Source organism: Rousettus aegyptiacus, unplaced genomic scaffold (assembly GCF_014176215.1).
Source record: "Rousettus aegyptiacus isolate mRouAeg1 unplaced genomic scaffold, mRouAeg1.p scaffold_m13_p_8, whole genome shotgun sequence".
Classification (NCBI taxonomy): domain Eukaryota; kingdom Metazoa; phylum Chordata; class Mammalia; order Chiroptera; family Pteropodidae; genus Rousettus; species Rousettus aegyptiacus.
This window is the reverse complement of record NW_023416311.1, coordinates 37,030,550-37,051,551: the sequence shown is the minus strand read 5'-3', so window position 1 is coordinate 37,051,551 and position 21,002 is coordinate 37,030,550. Positions and strand designations below refer to the sequence as shown.

Here is a 21,002-nt window from a genome sequence, read left to right as displayed (position 1 = left end):
GAAACTGCAAAACATTTTAAGGTGAAGTACACTAAAAGGTATATCTGTATTTCCATTGGCAAAAAAAAAAATTATGGCTTCAACCATCTAATCCATAAACCATCGTTGGACACCTCAGAGCATAGCAGTTCATCATAGTATTTACATGTTGTTCTTCCTTCCCCAACTGGTTGGCCAGTCATAACCCCTTGAAGACAAAACTGTCTCTTGTTCTTCTTTGTATCACCAGTGGTTTGCATAATTCCTGGAATGAATATAAGACTTCATATCTGATTGTTAGATGAATGAGTAGAATTCATGAGTAAGTGAATTATGATTCCTGAGAATTTTTCTGTACAGGGCAAAGTACTAAGAGCTGCAGGTGGGGAAGTAGACAGGATTCATATACTTGGCAAGTTCGTAGTCTAACAATAATATATGCAACTGTTGCACCCATTGTTTGGCAATTATTTCAATATTAAAGCATATTATTACAATGTAGTGATGAACATCTTACTAAAAAAAAAAGATTTTTTCTGCTCTAATAATTTAGAACAGCTTTCCTGTAGTAGAATTGAAAGGTCAAAAGGTATGAACACTCTAAGTTTTAATTATGCATTAACTTCTTTACTCTTCTTGTAAAATAAGGGAGCTGTAACTATTGTCAGATTCTTGTTATAGGTTTAGTCAGAGGAAAAAATGTTTTAGAGGGAATAGTGTGGTTGTGTATATTTTATTTCTTGTCAAATTATTCTTCCTGATTTTTCTGATTATCTTTGATCATTTATTTTTTAAAACTTCTGAAGGAACTCATCTATAACCTGAAAAACATAATGATTTAATTAACAAACTCATGCCTGATAGATCTGCATAGAAATCACAAAGCTATTTCTTACCACTGTGTATTTTGAATTTTCTACTTAGCCACTGGCTGCAAACATAATTGCAATGCTGTCTGTCACGTATACAGGCTCTTTCTTCTTGCCTAGTAATAATCTAGAAGGATGATGACATTTCACTTGAAAAGAGCCTGGTATGAGCAGTGTGCAATATTTTCTTTGTGAAAAACTTGGTGTGATATCTTCCCTCATCTGGTTCTCTCCATGACTCTGAGCTCTTTATTTGAAAAATGAGCCACAATATTTAGATTCAAGAGAGTATTCATTAAATTTGAATGTCAGAAAGAAACTTTATAAACAACTTTTAAGACTTTATCCTTTAATATTAAAATCAAGATAAAACTATTAAATGAGATTTGCGTTTTACATTTAACTTGTGCTTTACATTCAATACTGCAAATTTTGAAGTAACAGAAATGGAATATTCTGCTTTTTTTCTTCCTCAGATCTAGAAATGTATTACTAATGAGACGAAAAATAAATGCACGTGGATTCAACCCATTATCTTTGTAATGTACTACACTTGCTAGATTTTTAATTATTGGAAGTTCATATCGCAGCTGCTATTTCAGAAATCCTATAAAGTGGTTCTCTGATGCATAAGGTAATACTTTTGCTGAATTTTTTCTTGTCTGGTGTTCATGTTCTGCATTGAAACCAGTGTTTATTATTCATTTAACATATTTGAGGGCTTACTCAGTAAAGTAAAATAAATCTATTGTACAGGATAGCTTTGATATTAAAGCATTTTATTTATTAAAGCCAAAATATCAATTATTTTTCATACAAAGAAGACACTTGACTCCAGGGATGGTGGTTCAGCAGCTAAATAATATAAGCAAGAAACCATTTTTCTTTCTGTTTTGTGTCTCTGGCAAACTGCATTTAAAGTTGCTAAGTCATTTACACAGTTACAGAAATCACATGCAGATTCAAACGTCTCTAAAGAAGGAGCATGGTCAACTTCTTAATTCTTTTTTAAAGGCCTACTAAACCTTTTCCAGAAGCCACCCAAAGCCTTCCCCTTTCTTCTCATTGGACAACACTGTGTCTAACATATATGCCTAAACCGATCTCCAGGAGTCAAGGAATTACAGGGATTCGGCTTTCAGTAGGCAACAAGTATTACCTCACATGTTACATAGGTCCTGACCCTGATAGAGTCAGTGTGGGACACTAATATGACCATAAAAGATTGTAAGCGGTACCACAGTGTGTACCATTCATAGGAGTATGTCTGGGATGTTATTGGGGTTATGAAGGGAAACACCAAAAAGGGGCAGATGATTTTAAAACGAGGGGAGAAAACAGAGTTAGTACAGCTGCAGAGAAGACCGGAGGAAAAATATTAATGCTATTAAGTTAAGATTGAAGTTTAGGGAATAAGTCATGATTTTTAATTTTCCAGTGTATCAAGTTTGGACAAAATAAAGAAGTATCTTAAAGATTTTTGTTGTTGCTTCAATCGTATTATAGTTTTAATTTTCAAATGAGGTATTACTCTTATGTACTTTTCTTGGAATATAGATGCTGAAGTAAGGTGAAACTTAAAGCTTTACCATAGCTTTAGATCTTGTAAGTTTGATGACTAGAATCAGAATAACAATGACGATAGATGTTCATGACGTTATAGACAGACATGATGGCACTGTTAGTTTGACTGTATGTGACGCCAATTAGAGTATAGAAAATATTTCATTCAGAGCTTTTGTATTGCTGTACTAAACATTGTTAAGCATTACATAGTAAGTTAACACTATCAAGGTAATTGTCAATGATACTGTCACATAAATAGCAGAAAATATGTTGCCTTTTTCAATTTTTCTGTTGTGTATAATCATAAAAGAAAAGAGAGTAGATATGACATTTTGGATTTGTAGCTGATAGGAACATGTTTTATGCTCATTAAATCCATTTGCAAGTAGCACAATGATTTTAGACATTATACAACAGCAACCAAAAAACCAGTTATTGTCTCATGAAATGCATGGTCCCAATTTTAGGTGAGAAGAGGAGAAAAGCATGATAGTTGTAAGGGAAGAAATTTGCATAGTTTCAATTTTCTACTTGTGGAATGCTCTCACAATAGAACTTAATGACAAAGATTTAATCAAGTTGGTTTTAAAAATTATTTTATCTTGATCTCCCATATGAATTTATGTTAGGTGAGAATGATGTATCTGCTTTTTAAATTAATTTTAAATCACTAGAGATTGTTTAAAGTTCATGTAAAATATTAACCAAGTCTGGTCTTAATTTGGAAGAAGTTATGGTATGTACTGACTAAAAAATAAAGAACCCTGTACAAAGGCCTGTATGGGATAGAAGGTTTTATCAGTTAATTGCTTAGATATGGGACCATAAGGGGGAGACATTCAATATGTATTTTATTTTATTCATATTTCACTTTGCCAACTGGGCATAACTGTTTTCAGCCTTAGGGGTAGTAGTCTTGCCTACTCTCTCCACGTCCTAATATAAACGGGACATCAGTCTCTGTGAATACATCACAATACATAGGAAACAGTATGTGCTCTAGTTTTACGTCCTGGCTTTTATTACATTTTCTTCCTCTCTTCTCATTTTGACCATTTTTTCTTTTTTTTATCTTTATTCTGCCATTTTCTACCCTAAATTATAGTTTATTAAATTTCCTTTTGCATCATTACCATCTTCATCTCTTTCAAATGAAAAAAAAAAAACTTGCATAATAAATTAAATTTTCCCAAGCCGCTCACATACTTTAATCCATGAAACATCAGAGAATAATATAGTCCTCACACACAGACATTAGCAATGGTTCTAACATTCATATAACTGGTTTTAGCTAAGAGTCTGTTTGTGCCAGATTTTTTTCTGGTTTTATTACCTTGAAGTAAAAATAGTATTGGGGGAAGGAGTGTAATCTACTCCCGTTTTCTTTTTCATTTGTTGATCAAGAAGTAACTGAACAGTGGAAATTTAGTAAATAAGAAATAAGGCTCCTGAATAATCGAGTTCAAATGATAGAAATTTCTGCATTATGTAAAACTTTATGGAATTTCATTCATCCATTCATTAAATGAGACTTTATTAAGTAACTATTGTGTGCTAGAGATTTTTCTAAGCACTCAAGATATATCAGTGAACAAAACAGAGATTTCTGCTCTTCTTGAAACTTATATCCCAGAGATAGCAGAGACAAAATACTTTAAATGTATTAATCAATTACATTCTGAAGCATGTTATAAGGTAATAGATGTTATGGGAAAAAAAGACTCATAGACCAGGGTAAGAGGGATCTAAGATGGCAGGTCAGAAAGAGGGGAGTACGGTTTGCAATTTTAAATTAGTCTGTTGCTATTGACCTTACTGAAGAAGATAGGAAACTCAAAGTGGGACAGGCTCCTGAAAAGATGTATTGTGTTCATCTTTAATATATAGTAAGTGGAGCAGAGTCAGCAACCACAATAAGTGGTTAACATTTATTGAATGCTTACTAAGTCTAGGCTTTGTAGGCAATGCCCTGAAAATGTGCTATATCTTTTAGTCATTTAAAGTCTTTGAGGGCTCTGATTTTTCCCTTTCTCAAGCTAATGGACAGTTCCAATGTAAAGAAATATGAAATCACTAGAACTCTGGTAAATGAGCTATAAAGAAAAACTCAGACATCTAGATTGCTTAGACAGTTCAAATTTGCACTAATCTGAGGCATTATTTCAAGATAGATAAGATGATGAACTGTTCCATCACTGCATGTCTCTAACACATACTGACTTGAGAACTGGAGCAAGTTATTTAACCACTCTTTCTCTCACCTTTTTCTTACCCATAAATTATGGTTAACAACAGCACCCATAGTTGTGAGCAGTCTCTCAATAGATGATTGATAGACTATGTATTGAGATTTATGATGTGTGTGTGTGTGTGTGTGTGTCTACTCCTGATAAATATGAGTGCCTGACACAATACTCTTGATTGCCGTCTACTTTTGTCCTTTGCCTGGTTGACTTCTTGTCATTCTTAGACCTTAGTTTAGCCATCACAATCTCATTTCTTCAAGGAGCCTTTTTCATATCTATCTCCTTCTCCTCCCACTTATTATGCTCTTACAGACTGAGTGCCCTAATGTAGCATCTCAGAGTATAATTAAATAGCTGTGTAATTAATTTATGCCAAATATATGTAAAGAACCTACTACTCACCAGGTACTGCTCTAAGCTTCAAGGAAACAGCCGTGAACTAATAGATGAGTTCTAGTCCTAAAGGAACTTGTATTCTGGTGGTGGAAGGAAGAAAAATCAACAAATACATGTATAACATAATATCAGTATCAATAGATCTTTTAAAGAAAAAAAATTAAGTGACAGAGGAACAGATCATTTTTTAATCATGAAAGAGATTTTTAGAGCAAACCACTGAGAGAAGATATTTGATCAGAGAACAGGATAAGGGAACAAGGCTTGGCACTGTCTGGGAGAAGAGTATTTCAAGCAAAAGAGACAATGTGTAAAGGTCCTGAAGTGGGACCCAGCTTGAGCTGTTCTGTCAAGGAGGCCAAGTGGCTAAAGCAGAGTGAGGAACTAGGAGTGGGCAGGAGCTGCTGAAGTTGTGACAAAATCATGACTATCTGATTAATTTCTCTTCAGGGCTGTGATCTCCATGAGGGTCGCACAATTCGAGTGATTTGTTTTTTATTCCCAAGAATCATCCCAGAATCTGACACATACTAGGTCTTCAGTGAATATTTGTTGAATTTTCAAAACATGCCTGAGACACAGGGGTTAATGCCATTCTGATATGTTTGGTCAATTACAGCAGAATGAACAAAACAGACAAGAACATTCAGGGACCTCCAGCAGTTTGATGTGGCTTAAAGGGAGGTTAAGGTAGGAGGTACTACAAGAAAGAAATGAGAGAATCGAGTGGGTGCCAGACAATGGACCACTCTTGGTACCACCATGAAGAACTAGGATTTTATTCTATAAGAAAGTCCAAAGTTATTAGCAGGATATAATGGTATCAGGACTTAGTTTTGAGTATTACTGTTCTGGTAAATGTGAAAGATGAAATAAAGGATGTAGGTGGAAGGAGGGGATCATATATAAAATATATATTAATGTGGTAGAATCTACTGGATTTCAAATGTATATTTGGGATTAAGGAAAATAGTCTTTGTGGCACCGAGTTTTCTGCTTAAAGACTTGATTACAGTGAGGCCATCAGAGCAGCGAGATCATGATCTGTGAACAGGGAAGAATATTATCATTTACTGTTTGCATTGTTACTTGTATGTCTGGTTGACCAGATTTAAACAAGTAGGGAAAAAACTGTGTATTATATCACTCTGTCATTGATTTTCTTTGGTATGATGACTTGCACATATTATTCTTCATTAAATATTTGTTTAGGATTTTACATACCAGTGTATTTTATTAGGTGCACATTATAAGCTTAAGGAAAGGGGAAAAACTCTGTTTGAAGTGTTATATAATTTCTTCTCAATTTTCCATTGGAGTAAACAGATGATTACAGTGAAGAAGGATTCTTAGCATAGAAAAATGAAAAGAGTTAACTGTTATCTTTGCCATATTGTCTATGAAACAAGATAATATAAAAATCCCCAAGTTCATTCAAGGGTTTATGGCACCAACAGATGGGAAAATCTTGGGGAAAAAAAATGAACTTAGACATGTTGAATTAGTTATAATAAAAAATTGACACCTCAATGTAGTGTTCTCAATTAGTCATGGCGTGTAAAAAGGACCAACTATTTTAATTTTCCTAAAGAGGGTGTTTTTCATCAGCAGCCTCTATTAAAACATCACTTTATTCCCTAGGCTAGTCTAATACCATAATGAACATTTACTTGCAATTATTCTGTCTGGTTTATTAAATAAGTCCCTTCTACTCATGCCTAATATCTCCCTTCTGGGGAATTTGTCTTGACGTCTAGGTCATTTCTCCAAAATTATGATCTTACTGTGTTCCGTTTCACATAGCTTTGAAGTGAGAAGAAAGAGTCATGAAATTTAAATGTTCAGTATTATGCTTTTTAAATATCATTATATAACTGATGAGTAGATGTAACATCTCTCATACCTAAAAGCTCTGTATTTTTTGTCTTTCATTATGTAATTAAGGAAAATATATAATACCCTGAAAATTTATTATATATACAAAATACTGGAGATTTAATTGCCTGAGACTGCTACTGGTTCTGGCAATCTCATAGTCCTTCAATAAACATTAATCCAGTAAATTTAAAGCCTGACCTGTGATGTACGAGGTCCTGGAGAAACAAAATCATGTTACACCCTTCAGAGGTTATGTTTAAAATATATTATTTTAATATTTCATGCTTACATTTCATGTACTCATATTTTAGTGTCATCAGTATTTTTTAAAACTAGATATCGATTTAGCCACTTTAAAATTTACATTAATTGAGAGTTAATCCTCTGGTAAAGGGAAAAAACCTTACATTTATAACTTTTTATTGATACTTTTCAGTATCGATTTATTTTATATTATCATTTCTACATGTAGAAATCTAGATATAAATATATCGGTTATTTCTCCTCAATTTATATGGGATTTTAGTCATGCCTTTTATAGCTTTGAGGGGAAGTGTTCCTTTTTTATCTTTCCTCTTTGACCAGACTGTATCTCAATGGCAGAAAGTTATACTTAATAACTTCGTAATGAAAAATACCTTAAGACACTGACTGCAGCAAACCCCAGCCCCAGTCTCACCTCTGGTCTTTGTAGCCGCCTCTGACACTCCCCTTCACCTATCACTGAAATTCTAGGTAGCGGGCACCTTCTGTCCTAACTGTGGAATCCTCAGGCTGTAGTGATCACCTTCTCCTGCACTGTGAGTTTCTTCGTTGTAAGAGTTGTTTTTACTCTTTTGAGTGCTCAAGGCCCTAAAATATGTTAGACAAATTGGTAATGAATTATTTTTTTCTTGAGCGAAGAAGCGAATGAATACTATAGTGAGAAGGCAGAACACCTGTCATCTAAGAGAGGGAATCAGCAAGGTCCATGTGCAGCATACTCTTAACTGAGCCTCTTAGAGACTGGCAGGCTGTGGATGAGATTTAGTAATACCAATGTTTTGGAATGTTTTGCAAAAGAGGGGAGGGTTATTATGCTAAAGTAGTGAATAAGAGAATGTCATGAGCTTCATGTCATCTTGGTAGTTCCGATAATGCTTTGAATATAAAACATAAGGAAGGTTGAGATATAAATAGTTATTTGTTGCTAAACCAAAGAAAATAAGAACACAGAATTATTGCCTTCAGATTCTAAAATCAGTATTAATTATATTTGACTCAAGAAATCACAATTGTACTTTTCCTCCATAAGCCTTCTGTGGCGGTGTAGCAGGAGGTGAACGTGAGGACTTAGCTGTTTAAAGGTCATGAGTAGTGTGGAGGACCATACTGTCTGCACAACTTTCCTCAATAATCTATAATATGTTATTTTTTTAAAAGTTATACATGACTGAAATGTTAACAAATTGCAAACTACTAAAAACCAGAATCCTGCCATTTGCCCCTGGCTCTCAGCAAGCACAAATGGCATGCCAGTGGGTTAATGCTGCTGTCATTGCCATAACTTGCTATTTTTATTTTTATATGTCTTAATAGTTCTTATTTTTAATATGCTTAATAGTTCACAGTTTGATATGTTCTAATAGCTTACCATGGCTTGGACAGGATAGGCAATGAAGGAGTACTCACTCTTAGTTCTAGTCACTTGGGATATAGGCTCATGTGTGTTGCCCTTTCTAACTGACCCATCCACTCCTTATGAGAGGGAAATGTTCTGTGCCAAGTTCCCCTACAACAGGGCTGAATCCAAGACTTTACATACTCAGAAGGATCCTTCGAGGGTCCCCGTGGACCTACCTCGGCCTGTGCAGGAGCTTTGTTACCATCATTTACAGAGCAGCAAAATATCTTTCCCGTTTTCCACATTGGTTCTCTAAAACAATTATTCCTATTAAATAATACAGCTGCTCATCAACCCACTGCACTCCTCCTTCAGCTCCAGAACACCCCTGAAACTTATCTTAACCAAGATCGCCAAAGGCATCTTTATTGCTGAATGACCAATGTCCCGTGCTTGAATTTGTCTCCTTCCTTGGTTTCTGAGACTTCACCCATAATGTCTTCAGTTGTTTTCTTTCTTCCCTGAGTTTTCATTTTTCTTGCCAAATGTATCTGCTCCTCCAAGACTCTGTACTTTCCTCCCTTTGTCTTATATGTCCCATACTTTACCAGGATAACCCCTCCCAGTTCTATGATTTCAAATTCATTTATAAGTGTCTTCTGAAGAATATTCTCTTCAAAATTCCAAACGTGTCTTCACCTTCCTATTACATAACTGCATTTGGATACCCTACAGACAGTGTAAACCCACTATGTCCAAGATGGAGTCCAGGCTCCTCTCCATAAACCTGTTGTTTTCTTGGGAACCTCTCTCCCACGACACTCTGCAGACACTCCTTGTAACAAGCCATGAGAATAGTGCTTAAGCACTTTGAATAGTTTTGTTATATGTAAAATGAGCATAATATTTGCCTTGCAAGGATCGCCTTGAAGATACATAGATTTGACAAGTACTTTTGTTTTAAAATTATTTATTGTTATATGTTTTATGTATTTAGTTGAAATTAAGACCTCGAATGTCAATTTTATGTAAAAAAATGGAGATACAGAAAAGAATAAGTTGACTACTTGCGTCTTCCATAAGTTCATTTTTACATGTGTAAAGTATAGGAAGTCTCTTAAAAATTAGGCAAACAGGTAATAATACAGAAAGAAACCCTGAAAATTATCTAAATGTCCAAAGCCAAGATTTATTAAGTAAGTTATAGAATAGTTATTCAGTGTAATATTAGGCATCTACTAAAAGTAATGGGTCAGTGTTTATAATTTAACATCACATGAAGAAATTATGATACAGACTTAGACATATAGTTTGATCAAATTATGCATCCAAGAGCAGTGCATAAAAATAAATTTCAAAATACATATTTTAACTCTATAGAAGCTAAGCTAACTTATAAATACTATTTATTGTATTTTGCTTTACAATTTAGAAGATCAAATCAACCTAGTAAAACTATAGTACCCGATCTAAAAAACAAGTATTTAAACATGCTATAAGAGATACTAACAACAAAATTATTGTTTTGTCCAAAATTATTATTTGACACAGGATCCTGGAAGCATTTTCATATTTTAAAAAATGAGACACAAAAACAACAAATTATTTTTTCTCTCTTCTTTGTCCAGCGAGGAGGAACATTTTTAAGTTTTAATGAAACAATTAAGAAATGACCTTAAGAAGATATTTCTCTATTGATGGCAAATCATACCTGTCCAGGTTATACTAAATCCCCATAGGGCCTCTCTGTTTAAGCAATAAGTGGAGGGGGATATTTGGAATCAACCGTGACCTTGAGTTTTACCGATTTTGTTTTATATTGGGAATTCATGTTGGCAGGTTCAAGAACTTTTATTCAGACTACAGGAAAACGCTTTGTCTGTCTGTCAAACTGAATTGTGTGTTTTTCCACGTTTGGGCAACAGTACCCTACAGTCCAGGTGCTCAAATGCCTTATTTTTAACATTGTTTACTCTAATCTCACTATCCTGTAGCAACCATATATTACTATTAAATCATTTGTTAGTGATTATGGTTGAAGCCAGTCTCTATTACTTGAGAATATTATTGCAAAGCTATAAGCATTTTCAGAATGAATTGAAGATTTAATTTGGTGTTTAAATAGCAAAGAATGCCTTAAATACCAGGTGTTCAGTATACCATTTATGTTTTTTCTCTCCCTTCACTAAGCCATTTCATTCTACAGATGCTGCAGGAGATTCTTCCTCCCGCTGAAATCAGTGAGGCTCCAACAGGATATTTTGCAGATTCACTGCCCATGATTAAAACCTTTTGAATGCCAAAATACTGCAATGTAGAACTTCCTCTAAGCTTCGTGGATTTTAGAAAACTCTATCTAGGACTGAAATTTGAACATGTAAGTTGGCTTCAGATGATAGACCCTTTATTTTTTTATAGCACCAGAAAGCCAGTGTTATTGTGAACATGGATAGTTTCTGAAATTGGATATTTCTGGATTTATATTCAGATTCTGATATTGCCTATGTGGCCATAGGTAAATTTGTAAATCTCTCTGAGCCCTTGTCTCCTCGTCTATCAAAGTGGCATAATAACAGTTATTTCTTAACATAATTTTGAGAGTTAAGATGAACAGACATAAGAAAGCATCTAGTACCGTGTGTAACAATTGTTAAGATGCGTACTAATGGTTTTTTGAGTGACTAGTATGTGGCCAACATAACACTGAAATATTTAGTAATAGGTATCCAACAGAAGTCGGGTAGATGAATCTGAAGCACAGGGAAATTTCTGGGCTGAAGGTATACATTTAGGTGTCACTTAGGCCATAAAGGCCAAATTATAAAAGTAGATAAAAATCAACCAGTGAAGGATCTCAGAGAGAAGCCCAGTGGACTGAGGATAGATCCTTGGGAATTATTGTTTTTTAGAGACCAGAGGAGGATAAGGAGTCCATCAAGGAATAAAGAAGAAATTATAACCAAAGTACAAAGAAAACTAAGACAGTTTGAGGGCAAGGGAAGCTATGAGCACGTTGAGTTTAAGAAGGGAAGATTGATGTATATTATTTGATGTCTTCTGTATTTATCAAATAGGGAATCAAATTATTATAATTCATAATATGAAAAGTAAAATTATTACTTACCTTAAGATGCTTTTTTTAGCACTACTATGTCATCTACATTTGACTTCTCAGCATGCTTATCAGAGAATCCTTTTCTCTTTTTTTACCTCTAGACCCATTTATCCATTTTCTGACTCAGACTGAAAACCATTCATTTGGAGATTAGAGTTAAACCTTTTATCTTCGATGAGGGTGTGGAGTTATCATTAAAGCATAAATTATACACTAGAACAGTCTAGCATTTAAATGTGGGTCCTTTAGCCAATGTTTAAAGTATGGCATTTAGGTTTTACAACATTCCTGGGAAAGTTGATCTAAAAGACATGACATAATTCAACAGGTTTGGGAACCTAACAAGAATTTCTATGCGAGCATCTGATAGAATATTTCCCTTGAAAAGATAGAAATCGATGTTGGAGAGTAGATATTTGCATTTAAAAGTGAATATTGAGGTAAAATGTGTTATAAATTCTGAATATAGAGACCAAGAATGGTGGATCAGTAATCTTCATAAATGTTTTTCAAATACTCTAATGCTCTCAAGCTATACAAGATGTCCCGAATATAATAATTTGGAATGCCATTCTTATGAAGTTTGGGGCATCTTGTTGTTATAGTTGTATGCTGGATCTGGCTCACAGCAACTCGTAAAAGCCACTGTATACACCTTTTATCAACTCCACATTTAGCAATGTTATGTTGGTGGTTTGAAATCAGTCATGGTGTAAGGATTTACCCCCACGAAACTTGGCAAAGACCAGCAGTTAGTGATTTTTTCTTTTTTTTTTTTTTTTTTTCTGAAGAGCTAGTTAAAATGTTATCAGCACATCACTGGAGATGTATCACTGACAGAAGAGACGGGTAAATGCAATTGGCATTTATCTGCTCCTTTAATAGGACCGTTTATGTGCTAGAATGTTTCTATGTGCTAGAATGGGGACCACATACAGTAGGGACACTTAGGAATACGTCCTATTCCTAATAGGCCATACTGGTCCATGGCCTGTTAGGAATTGGGCCACAGAGTAGGAGGTGAGCAGTGGACAAGTGAGTGAAGCTTCATCTCTAGCATCACTGCCTCAGCTCCACCTCAGATCATCAGGCATCAGGAATCTCATAGGAGCACCAGTCCCCTGTGCCATAAAGGTTGGCGACCACTGTCCTAGAACATTGAAACACGTAGGGCCAGTGCGTACATTCTTAATTTCCACAGCAAGGCAAGCACGTTAACGAGAGCATATTATGCTGTGAATAGTAGCATGATTCTATTTGAACAGCAGCCTGTTCAGAGTATTGGGCCATATTAACAGGTACAGGTTCATAATCACCTTTGATCCCACTATTTCACTAACTTTTCTTTTCATTATAGAACTTTTGCTAAATTTCTGCCTGTACTACTGAAAATTATTGAACTTTCTTATGCAGTAGCTCAGGAAGGTGTATCATCATGAATAACATTAAACCTATGTTCAACTCTCCCACAAGTTATCTCCACAGTAACTTCATTATTATGCAACTGAGAAGCATCTATAGCTTTCAAATTATAATTACATCAGAACCTTTTACATCTAGTCTGATTACTTAGCCTTCTCACAATTTTCCTGAACTAGTTAAAAATCCTTGTTACCAATTGTCTTCTTTCTTTCTCTTTTTATTTTACGGTATTTCGGTGTGTCCCTTGGTTTGAAAAAAAAATATGGAGTCCTTTACCAAAAGTGTTTTTACTATACTTCGAATACATATACTTAAAGGTTCCACTTATTTTATTTCAACTTATATGATCACTTATTTAAAATTATGTATGTGTATAGAGGGATAAATTCTATAAATTCATTATTAAAACTGTATTACTGATTTTCTTTTATCTTCCAATCTCCTCTTGATTTAACTTTCAGATTACTTTAGATTTGAGCTCTTTTGTGAACGTCTGACTATGCGTTGCCACTAAATACCTTTACTCTTACATTTTTCAATTAATTTTTCCTTTAAACCATCTGTGCCTCAGTTTCTCCATTTATAAATGTACTCTCCTTTAAAAAATGTTAAATGGTTGAGTTTAGAATATTCTCAGCACATGTATACTGATTCTTAGAGTGCTGATTGAACTCTTATTTTGGAAATTAGTATTTTTAAAAAGTAGTTCTTTGAGGGAACTAAGAATGTTTTCTCAAAGTAGCTATTTCTTGACAGTTATTTTGAGACTAAATCATAGAAATTTCAAAATTTTTAATTTTAGAAATTTTGTAAAAGGGATTATTTAATGGTAAGGCTTGGGTTTATAACCCTGCTTTTCTCTAATATTTCAAATTTACTAGTTCCTTAAGAATTATGTGTGTGTTTGGATTGAGGCACATGCAAGGAAAAAAAATAAGGAAAAAGTACTCTTCTACATTTTGAAAATAGAATAATAAACATGCTTTGAATTTTAATATTGATCTGTTTTTATGATTTAAAAAACTTATTTTTCAAGTAGCCTCGCCCACCTAGGGCATAATGCAGAGCTTCATGATTTCAAGTAATTTAGAAAAAGAAGGGTAGACAGTGTAACAATAGGTAGAAACATTAGTTGTGTTTTTTTTTCTTTTAAAATCGTAATTTAATAATGATTAAAATATGTACTACAAAATGTCTGAATTAAATTGCTTGGGGCTCCTTGGAACATAACTGCTGAAGGATTGTGTTTCTGTCTGGCTTCTGATGGTTTCATGCTTACATCTCTAGATAACCCTGCTTTAGGAAGAATTTAGTTTAAGCAGTTTTGAATACCTACAATAAATCTAATGCGTGTTTTCCAAAGTTTGATCTTCAGAATATCTAGGCAAATAATGATATGCATAAATGGCCATATTATAATTTACAGGATTCTAGAATAATATTCAGTATTTGAAGTTTTGCCTTGTTGAATGATAGCATATTGACTTAGTGATTATTACTCTCAAAATAATGATGATGTTATCAAATACTGAGGGTGCTTAGGTCTTCATTTTTTATCTAAGGTGCTGTGTTCATTTGAGCATAAGCAGAAATTGTGCCCTGATGCATTTTATTTCTCTTAATGGCCTATTCTCTGGGTATTTTATGTCGAGTTCCTCTCCTGTGAAGTGACAGTTTTCTCTTTGGAATTAATAACACTTCAGGTTTATCTGATTTGTCTTTTATGTCTTTTGTGTTTTGTGCCCTGGTTTAAAAGACCACTTTCATTTGAAGATTATAAATACGTTAACACAGACCTGGAACTTTTTGTGTTCATATTTTTACATTTAAAATTTTTATTGGAAAAGACTTACTCTACTGCCTGCCACCTTTATAGTAAATCAGTTAACTAAGTGTGTGGGTTTGTTTCTGGCTTCTCTATTTTCTTCGTTTGGTCTATTTGGTATCATACCAATCCCACATTCTTAATTACAACAGCTCTCTGAAATGTGTTGCTGCTATATGGTAGCGTAAGTCCTCAGCTTCTTTCTTCTCTTGCCTCACATATTCTTAGTCTTTTTAAATTTTAGGAGCAGTTTCCTTAAAAAGACTAAGATTTGAGGGTAATTTCCTTCACTATATAGGACAATTTGCAGAATATTGACATTTTTAATATGCAGTATTCCAATTCAAATCATAAAGTTCCTCCATTTATTTAATTGTTCTTTAATTTCTCCCATAATATTGTGTAGTATTCTAGATATAAGGCTTGAAGTTTTTTTATTTTAGATTTTTAAATCTATTCCTCCATATCTGCTATATTATGTTGCTAATATAAATGGTATGATTTGTTTATTTCATTTCTTATTTCTAATGTATAGAAATACAATAATTTTGTGTGTTGGCAAATTTTGTGATTTTAGTAAATTCTCTTATTCTAATAATTTTAATGTAGATTTCTTCATGTTTTTTAAATATGTAATCATATCATCTGTGAATGGTAAAAGTATTATTTTTTCTTCCCCATCATCATAACTTCTATTTATTCTTCAATTTTGCAAAAGTTTGGCCCTTCAGAACTATGTTGAAGAGCAGTGGTGATAGCAAATATTTTGTCTTCCAGATCTCAGAAGGAAATTATTCAGTACCTCACCACTAAGTTTGATGTTTTCTGTGGGAGTTGGTAGATACTTATCATATTTAGAAAATTCCCTTTTCTTACTTTTTGTTGGTTTTGTTTATAATCCTTAATGAGTGTTAAAATTTTGAGTGCATTTCTGCATTTACTGACATGATATTTTCCTCCCCTCATAATAGTATTTTGCTAACGTCTTCATTTATTCTTTTACATTTAAGCTTTCTCAATCACAGTGTTTTAATTCATTTCTTTCAAATAATATATAAAGTTCGATTGATAAAATACCTGATTTTTTTTCCCTTTTAACCAATGAATGAATGAATACATGTATTGAGCCAATGCATGTGTTAGTTTGATTCTCTTTGCTGTCTGCTCTGTGTCTTTAATGTTTCTATTTTTATTATTTTGTAATTTGTGTTTCATTTTTCTCATGTCTTTCTTCTATAGTTGTGTGTGTGTGTGTGTGTGTGTGTGTGTGTGTGTGTGTGTTTATGTTTTTCCTTAGGAAGTTTATAGTGTGTTTTTTAATGCTGGCTACCACTTGACTCCTAGATTTGTTAGTTATTTTTTTTTATTATTTTAAGTTTTTGTGGTTTCCTCTTATAATAATTTGACAAAATAGATTGAAACCATAGTTTTTTTATTTATATTTACTCAAAGCCTATTGCTTTTCTTTAAAGAAAGTTTAAAAAACAAATGCATCTAAATTGCTTTCCATCTGTTAGTATCCTGTTCCTGCTTTAACAACTTACCACAAATTTACTAATTTAAAATAGTTCCCTTAATATTTTCTTTTCAAGTATTTACTATGTTTATTTTCAAAGATTTGCCTCTGTTGGAGGAGGTCATCGAGATGATGTGACTGCCAGTTGACTTACAAGTTGGACCTGGGCAATCCGAGGCTTCATGACCCCTCCACTCACTGTCCTTGGAATTTGTGTTCTGCTACCATTTCCCCAGTGGGAACCACTTTTCAGGGACTCAGTCCTGAGAGAACAGTGTATTGTTGAGAACATCTGGACAGTATATGTTACTGAACCTAGTTAAGGCCTCTATGTAAACTTAAGATTCTGGTGGGTGGATGCAGCGATCTACTCATCTTGAGGCTGCCCAAGACAAGCCTCCTAAGTAAGTTCCTTTGCTTAGTAACCCTGCTACCTACCAATCTGGGGTGGTCTGCTTCTTTCTTCTGTCTCTCTTTGCTCTTCTTATACCTGGACTGGTTTCAGATTTCACCCAGGCAACTGCTGAGGCTGTGAACTGATAACCTCCTATAATCCATTTTCCCAGTTGTTTCCATCTTACCTTTTGTTTAAAATAAATTCAGTGTTTTTTTATTTCTTAATAAAATTCAATTTTAATAAGTTTTTATCATTCAAAATGTTCTCACTAGTGTTATATTTCCTAGTTGAGTGTGCGTGTGTGTGTGTTTGCATGCGTGTTTGAGGATGTAGACAATAGCTTTATGAATGTCAACTTTGAGTGAAATGTTGTGTCCTTCAAAATTTCAGTTATTTCTGTAATGTTTCTGCATTTGAGTTAATGGAGAAGTCTGTAGATGGCATGATCTTTTTCAAATTGTAAGTGACCTTGCAAAATTTTTTCATCCTTAAACTTTAATTATTTAAGACATTGTTGTTAGTTATCAAATTTTTCCCCTAAAAAAATGTCATGTGCTTTTATCTTCATTTTCAGTTTTTCCTGAAATGCAGGAAAAATTATCTCTGAAAGCATTTACATATCGTTAATGAATCTGTTTCTTCAGAGGCATCAATTATCCTTGTGTTGATTATATTTGACTACCTTCTGCACTCATAGTCTTTTAATTTTTTGCTTTAATCACCATTTTATCCTTTGCCTAGTTTGAATATATTAATATTTTATATTTACCAATAAAAAAATTTTTCACCTGTGTATTCTTTTTCTTTCTGCATCTTATATATTTACTAATTTAGTAAACATTAACATTGTCTCTATATTTGTTTTCTTACTCTTCAGTCTTCCTTTTCATCTCTTTCTGTTGTTTCATGATCTTTTTTCTTTTAGATGTTGGTTTATTAGAATCATAAGTTCTGTTAAAATTTTAACTGTTAATTACTCATTCATTTTCTTCTGAAATAAAGCTTATGATATTGTTTACCTATCTCAATTTTAACATGGACTCTTTGGCCCACACTCTCTATTCACACTGATATTGTCTGTATAATTTTATGACAAATGCTTGCTTTCTCTTCTTATCTGACTCTTATTTATCTTTTCTCAAAGCTGCAGCCAGCCCGTGTATGTGTTCTGAGAGAAGGTGATTGCAAATAGGGGTGGGGCCGGAGTCGGCTGGGACTAGATATAAAACTAATCAGAAAAATTGAATTGTCATTTGTCTTTTAATGCCCTACCCCAATTCACTTTACAAAATATGTACTCTAATCCATGCCAGAATACCTTCAGAGTTAAAATAGCCCCTGTAAATTTGGTGCAGAGTCTTAGAGTCTTGGCATTTATCAGAGAGCAGCTGCTTAAATAGCTTTTAACATTATTTCACCTGGCTTCTTCAAAAGTCTTTCTAATCCTCTATTAAGTGTAAGAGGATAATGAGATTGGCAATTTGATTTTAGTCCCTTGTGTTGAGTCTGGAGTGAGTCAGAGACGTTTTAGCAAGTTCTTCTACTTTTGACTGCCCCAGATATCTCTCTCCTCTTCCTTTTTCTCTTTTCTTACGTTTAACTAAATTCTTGTTTATTGATAGGATCTCACTTCTGGATGTTTAAAATATTTTTGCTTTTTCTCTCTGTTTTTTTTTTTTTTTTTTTTCCCCAGCAGGAAAACAAAACCATGATTAATGGTCACCTGTGTTTCTTTTTTCTGAGGTCTTTGGTCCTCTTTGAGCTGCCTTCACACTTTCTCATTATGCTCTTTCCAACTGTGGATTTTTAACTGAATTTTTTTAGAGTGTTGTAAAAATACCCCTCTCTCCCTGTGCTTTGCATTGGCTGTAAGGAGTAGAATGGAGCTAAACCAAGTTATGGTTTGTATACTGTTGTAAAAAGCCTTCTGTTTCCCTGACTACCAACTCTTGGTATTATAGCCTCTGTTGTATTTGTGGAATTTTTTTTGTTTGTTGATTGCTAGGCTTTGTTTTGTTTTTAACCTGTTTGCACTCATATTTTTAGCTTTGGAGACAGTGAAATGTTAAGATTTAACAATTCTATTACTTTTGGAAGTTCGTATTTAGTCTTTTCTAAAAGTAGCTGTTCTATCTAATTATATTACTTTTTTGTTCCTTTGGGCCATTTTCATACAGTGTTCAATATAGAAATATGTTGGTGAATGTGGTGTCCCTGGCCCAGGCCACCACAGCTGTGACTGACTCCAGCATGAAGGTAATCTTAGTGAGGCAAATAAGATCTGCTCCCGAGCACTGGTCCCATTCTAGTTAAGTATGATTTGAACCTTGGAAATAGCTCTCTTATGAAGTTATAATTGATTTTCTAAAATGGACCCTTCAGGCCTGAGGAAAATAAGAAATTTATAGCCACAACAGGAATTCAGTGGTACTTAATGTTTGGTGAAGCGTTTCTTAATAAGACTTCTCTAGCTACTAGGGTCTAAATCTAGAACCTCCCAATTTTGTTGACTCTTTTTCCTTAACTCCTTACTTTACCTACGATTAATTTCTTTCAAATGAAACACTAGATTAATGGTCTGCAGTCTTCATTGTGCATTTGAATCACCTAAGATGTTTAAAAAACAATAGCTGCCAAGGTCCTGTAGCTAGAAATTTGGTTTCAATTTGTTGAATGGGACTCTTACAGTGGTATTTTTTAAAACTCCTGGAGGTGTTCAATGTGCAGCCAGAGCTGATAGCCATTTTAATAGGAAAAATAAATCAGGAAGAACACCCATATTCAGGAGTGAAGGGAATACTGGCTTAACACTACCACAATTCAGGATAAATGAAAGTAAATTATTTCCATTTCCATTTTCCACTTGGAGCCACAGGAGAAATTATTTTGAGTTAAACTATTGTCCGACATACTTATTGAATAAAAGCATCTTTCTTCTTGGTAATAAAAGCAATCTTTTCTTTGAAATTTGGGTGGAAAATACTAAAATCTTATTTTTACAGTCAGCTCAATTTGAAGTAATTTACTCTATCAGTTGCTGAAAGAGTAATCTCTTCACTGTTGAAGAAAAGCTTGCTTTTAGATTTACTTGAAACTTGATATTATGGAAGAAAAGATCAAAGATAGATGTACATTGAAAATTCCACATATTTTTTCAAAAAAGAAACGAAAACACATATAGATTTATGCTCAGAGATTGGCCATATATGTATGACCGGGGAGATGTCTGTAGTTTATATTTATCAATTAACCTGATGCTCTATTAGAAAATTTATCTTAGGCAGGCTCTATGTATTCAAGTTATTTTTTTAATTAATATACTCAGTAAATTAAGCATTTTGACTTTTGTTCTGCTAAGAATTAATACTATTGACAAGATTTAGCCAATATGTAAGCTGAAATTTTAGTCAGGTTCTATTTCATGTGGATAGCCTTATCTTTTAGAAACTACTCCAGTCTTTGTAGATCTGATCAGATCAGTGATTCTCAAGATGGAAGACTGCCAGAGGGATATGTCACCATAAAAAACGAGTATCACATTACTGAGAAAGCTGCTCTTCTGGCCACCTACACCCACAATGGATGCCTGTAGATACACAATCTGATAATAAATTGATAGATAGGTATCACTTAACCAAGAAAATAGCAAAATGTACTTATAGAATCATATACGTCTTGGAACCCAGGAATTTTGTTTTACAAAGAAGGAAGGAGGGAAGGCTCACTTAGTTTATCAAACATTTACTAAAATAATATTTGTAAATCATGTTGCTAATGGATTATTAGGGTTTATAAAAATATAGCTATTATAGGTATAGTTCAAGAAATGAAAAAAATCTATATGTGGTACAATCTATTCATTACATTTTAAAAATTATTTTTTAGAATTATACAAAAAATTAAGTGATTTATCATTAGTTGCCATCACATATTTTCTGTATATTATCCAATAATTAAAAAATGTGGATGATCCCCACACTATCATATCTATGTGGGATACCATTAATAAGTATGTTACCAAATTAGTAGGCTTTTCATATATTTTGTTATCAATCATGTAAGTTTTAAATGTTCAGACCGGAGTGCAGCTGACACTTTAAAACAGCCAACATTGAATAATATTAACCTCCTTGGAGTAAGTACTAGTGATCCTCTTCAAAAAAGGCATTCGTCTTAGTTTTGGAGAACTA

At 33.6% G+C, this 21,002-nt stretch overlaps 1 protein-coding gene across 7 annotated transcripts in view; it reads left to right on the top strand.

The window, feature by feature from the left end:
• PRR16 (proline rich 16) overlaps positions 1-21,002 on the top strand; it is a 253,880-nt gene that overhangs the window by 188,557 nt on the left and 44,321 nt on the right. For 2 of the 7 annotated variants that reach the window (XR_004952416.1, XR_001597012.2), the window contains exons 3-4: positions 1,325-1,482; positions 10,744-10,914. The exons of 3 other annotated variants lie outside the window; for them this stretch is intronic. The gene's annotated coding sequence lies outside the window, so the exon portion shown is untranslated. Of the gene's footprint in view, positions 1-1,324; positions 1,483-10,727; positions 10,915-21,002 lie in introns of all 7 variants that reach the window. 2 more of the 7 variants (XR_001597011.2, XR_001597016.2) reach the window with 2 other exon arrangements.